We start from the raw sequence: 5,370 nt of genomic DNA, 5'->3' as shown, positions 1-5,370 counted from the left end.
GCCACTCCATAGTTCTGATGTTTACACTCAAAAGATCCGCTCATATTGAACTAAAATACATGAGTCTTACTTCCAAACTTATGATCTAGCCCAAATACCGTTTTTTAGAAAACTCTGATGATTCGCCCTTTTGAAATTAATTCTTCATTCCAGATAAAATCCCCATTTGGTACTCTTTCTTACATAGTCACCACACTCAATGCAGGTATACCTGTAACTTCACTTATCTCTTCCTTCTGCCTTATTGCTCATGCCAACTCTAAGCCTAGCAAGCATAACCTTACCGACTATGCAGACTCTGAACAAAGTCGACCTTCTCTTAAATCCTTCTTACCCACTGAGATCAATGTCATATCCCCTTTCTGAAACACTCCTATAACTCTTAACGAATCCTTCTTTCAATATTTATCTCTTCGTACCTTGCATTTTCATTGTTGATTAATACATTATCTCTTTCATTTTTATATTCCTTCATTACTTCTATTGTATTACATTACCAAATAACTTTATCACAATCTATACTTCACTAAATTTGTTCTACATATTTGGAATCCTTATTGTAACCTTAATAAAACCAAGATCCAAATGTTTTACTTTTAGAGTAGTTTTCTATTCAAAGAAACATAATCCAGCAACCAAAAATAATTTCAATCCCAAATCCTTGATTGCATCTCTCATAAAGCACAAAGAGGATTCAAATACGTAGTCCATAGCACCATAAAAAAATATATAATAATTCCTCTTCTCTTCAATCCATTTCTATTAAACTTTGCAACTACTCCATAACATCTCTCTCTATAATCCTCACATCCTCTTTAAGCTCTTTTACTGCTCAGTTCAATACTGCTTTGCTTCCCTTATCTTTTTTCTATCCTGAACCAGAGTTGGCTCAAGATCAGTTAATCAGATTCCCTCTTCTAGAATCTTGGAAGTAAAGCTAAGATATTTTAGTTCAATATGAACAGAACTTTCTAATGTAAAAACATTCCACCTGTCATGGGAGAAACCTATTTAACAAAAGAGAACTGTTCTCCAGTATGAAAAAATACTTCTTCAGAAGGCAAAGAAGTAAGCAGGGGAATGGATTGACAATTACAAAATTCTCTTAGCCGAGGTAGTATGAAATCTTATAACAGCATGAATCTAACATTTAAACTAAGACAGCTGTCTAAAAATCTGCTGCATACTTCCTCTTTACTCTTTTATCTTTTAGAAAGAACTTAAAAATACATAAATAAAATAAGTAGAGGATATCAAAACATGTAAAGAAGCACCAAATTTCACAGCTTATTTTTCGTTTTGATGCAAGCTGATTGAGATGGGAAAGGCAACTTAAAAGAGAATCTCTAATGGGTTTTAAATATTTTAAAATTTTTAGATAAATAGAAAAAGACCAGGAATCATTTCAGGCGAGTTCAGCAGGCTCATCTGAGAAGTTCTCCAAAGGAAAAGCTAGCTTCCTTTGAGTATCCAACGGCTATCTTATTGCCTTGGTCCAGAAGCCCTGGCACTGGAGACAAAGGCCCAAGAGGCTGTGATGAACGGCAGAGGTTGGAGATAGCTACAGGCCTCCTATCCCTGGGTCAGAGCTCCTCTTCCACTGTGGATTCACCACTGTCAGAAGCCAACTTCTCAGCCCTTGCTTGTCCGCACTTACTCAATTGACCCTTTTCGGCTCATCTAGTTGTCTACTACTCATGCTGTTTGTTTTCATTTTCTTTGAATGAATCCCTTCAAATCCTTTTCACTCTTATACTTTTTTACTTTTAGCCTGTTAGTTATTTCCTGTGCTTCATTTTTAATCTTATCTACTTTCATACTTTTAACTTTTCATCCTATCTCCTATACTTTAATTTTTTCTCTTTTACTTTCATGATTTTAACCTTTTATCTCATGGCCTCTAGCCTTTTCTCATTTATTTTAAATCTCATCCATTTTATCTTTTTATTATTTTTTAATGTTTAACCTTTATAATCTTTATTTGATTTTTTATTCTTTTATATTTTTAAACTTTTTCCTTCTATATCCATTTTCTCTTTACTCTGATCTTACTCTCAATTTTTAAATTATATTTTCTAAATATCTACCCTGATTTATAATAAAGGAAAAAGTTCCATCTTCATTTATTCCCTTACATTTTCTATATTTAAAATTTCTGTTTTCACAATGACTAGTAAAAGGTAAGGCCAAAGGGATGTGTCACCATGAACAGAGGACTTCACAGATTTTCGTCTTACTCTTCAGCCAGATACCCCTTCCCGATCTGCTCCCCACCCCCACCCCATCCCCATGGACCTCATAGTCATATTTACAATGAGCCTCAGAAAATCTCACTTGGAGAGAGAGAAAAACCCTTCCTAGGGCTCTAATTTTCTGCAAAGTGGGTTTACTTAACTTTATGGAACTCTGCAATTATTGTTTTTGTTTGGCAGGGAGAGGAGGAGGAACATTTTTGTTGTTTTTAAATTCACAAAGATGTACAGAGAGCTGAAATAGAGATACAGAGAAAATGATGGGCAGAAAGGGTGACTAGGGCAAGAAAGCAGGAGTAGAAGGAAAAAATATCTTTGTTAGATTTAGGGCAAAAGATGTGAAGAGTATACCATGAGTGAGTAGATAGTGGCAGGCAAGAACTCACCATGTGATGCCCTGAACTGCTTTGTTGAAGCCAGGGGTCTCCTAACCAACCAATATGCTCAGGAAGAGACTCACTGGAAGGACTGTCAAGGGGCGAGCCTTAAATGAGTTATCTCCATGTTAGTCCACTTCTTATCTAAGCAAGGTCATCAGATGATCCTCTCAGTAGGCATCTCCTAGGTCTCCACTTCCTCATTATACTTATTAGGGAAAAGCTGGTCTAAGTTGGCATTTTCACAAATAAAAATATTTTGCAGAAAGGGACTATTGTTAATTTGTTAGGACTTGTATTGGAAAAACAGGTCTCTCAGAATATTAAAATCTATGAGAAAAATGAGGCCCAATTTCTCCAAGATCATGGACCTAGTGTCTTCCTCTAGGGTAATTATTGAAGCATAAGAATATATCTGCCATTGGACCTGTGGATAAAAAACAGGCTCTATAATAAATCTGCTGAATCCAGTGACTGAAAAAGTAACCTCACAGGATGATCTGATCATAAATTCCTGACTGGGAAGGTTATACACCTTCTTTAGTAAAGGTTTATCTTCACCTTCAGCAAGCTCTGCCCATTGTTTCTGTGCATATAGGTTGACATACTTTTAAACTGTCTCTTTTTCAGACCCTTTGGAAGCTTAACCACCCTCAAGAGAGCACATGATCTTAACTATCTTGTGATCCGTTCCCTACCTTGCTTTTTCCCACCCACCTTCATGTAATCTTCCTTAGTTCCCTCCTTAGTTCCAAATATATAAAAGACAGCAAAACTGTCATTTTGTGAAGCATTTTCTCAGTCTATTAAAATCTTGCTTCCAAGCATATCCTCTATTTGGCTCAAATAAACTTATAAAAATTTTCTACAGGTCTGGACATTCTAAAGTCAACAGAGTTCAGGGATCCTTTCTCTGCTTCCTCAAGGAAGAACAGGATGCAATTATGGAAATGATTTCATTCAATATTTAAGTCTTAATAATAATAGTAATAGTCTTGATTTCATGCACTTCTTTTCTAGCAGAATTTCTGCTTTGTACATGCTACAAGGGAAATTGTCCCATCAATGTGCCCTACCTCATTAGTGTGCAACTTGATTATAATTTCTAAACAGCCTTATAAATTTACATTCCCAGTCTTCTTCATAGAAACTGGGCCCTCTAACCACCAATTGCTTAACTCCATAGTCCTTGAAAATGTTTGATTGGTCACCTTCTTACTAAAAAGTCTCAACTCAGAAAACAAATAGACAACCCTACTTTCAGAAGCTGGTTAGGCATATTGTGCCTTAGCCAAGATGATCGTGGCTTGTCAGAGAAACAACTTTTAGTGGTAGCATTGAATACATGTTAAGATGTATTTCCTTACATCTGGAGTGTGCCCTATAAAAACTAAAATTCACCTATTGAAACATGATCTATTGTAATCCCAATAATAGGAAACCTAATGTGTTGACATTTTAGATGTTTTACTATTATTTGCCTGTAAAATATCTGTATTACAAAATATTTATCTCCCTATATTTATTGTTTTGTAAGTTTGTCTTTCCATCTATAGGCAGAAATGTTTAGCAAAGTAGAATTTCAGGTGACTTGTTGAGCCCACCAGTTCAAAAGATCATAAATTCTTCCTTTCAATCTGAATTTGATTTTCTGTTTTGAGGTTGGTTCACTGTAAGGTGTGGTGTTTTTTGTTTTGTTTTGCTTTATTTTTATTAACTTTGTTTTTAATATCTACTGACTTGACCAATTTGAGGGGATAAGGAATACCAATTCTTGTGGGAGTCCAATGTAACCCTACCAGAAGTATCAAAAAACAGAGACAATAGTCCCCCCTTATCTGCAGGAGAAAAAGATTCCAAGACCTCCAGTGGATGCCTGACACCACAAATAGTAAGGAACCCTATATATACCATGTTTTTTCCTATAGGAAGCGCTTTACAGCTTCTCTTTGGCATACACAAATTGTTAGAATCACTACTCTTGTGTTTGTGTTCCTTATTAAGTACAATAAAGGTTACTTGAACATAAGCACCTCAACAGTCGATCTAGTAACCAAGAAGGCTATTAAGTGACTAATGGGCAGATAGCACATATAGGGCAGATACTCTGGAGAAGGGATGATTCACTTCCCCAGCAGGATGGAATGGGATGGGAAGAGCATTCATCATGCTACTCAGAATGGCACACACTTTAAAACTTATGAATTGTTTATTTCTAGAATTTTCCATATAATATTTTCGAACCATGGTTGACCACAGATAACCAAAACTGCTGAAATTGAAACCTCGGATAAGGGCGGACTACTTACTAAACATAGGTTTCCTTTGGACTTTATTTTGGAGATAGACGTGTTAACTTAAATGGAAAATTACTAATCAGATATATTTGAGAACAGAACCTAATGTTGCCTGGTGGCATATGGATGAAATTTACCCATCTCTACCCTAGAAGTGAGCAGCACAGGTTGTATTAGTCAATTCTCTCTTTCTGTTATCACCCTTAGAACTATGCTAAAACTTGAATGCCACTTCTTAATGTAAATAAATGGAAGCCACTCAGCATTTTGATGGCAATGTGCAGGGACTTGTTCATTTCTGCCTTCATGTACTTTTTCCACATGATCATTTTCCTCTGTTTATTTTTTCATATGTGTATTTAGACTTAGTTTTATCTTATTGTATTATTTATAAAAAAAGACAATATTTAGAACAAGTTAGATATAAATAAATAGAGACACATC

The sequence above is a fragment of the Pteropus vampyrus genome, unplaced genomic scaffold (genome assembly GCF_000151845.1).
Source record: "Pteropus vampyrus isolate Shadow unplaced genomic scaffold, Pvam_2.0 Scaffold165, whole genome shotgun sequence".
In the NCBI taxonomy this organism is placed as follows: domain Eukaryota; kingdom Metazoa; phylum Chordata; class Mammalia; order Chiroptera; family Pteropodidae; genus Pteropus; species Pteropus vampyrus.
This window is presented reverse-complemented; position numbering follows the sequence as displayed.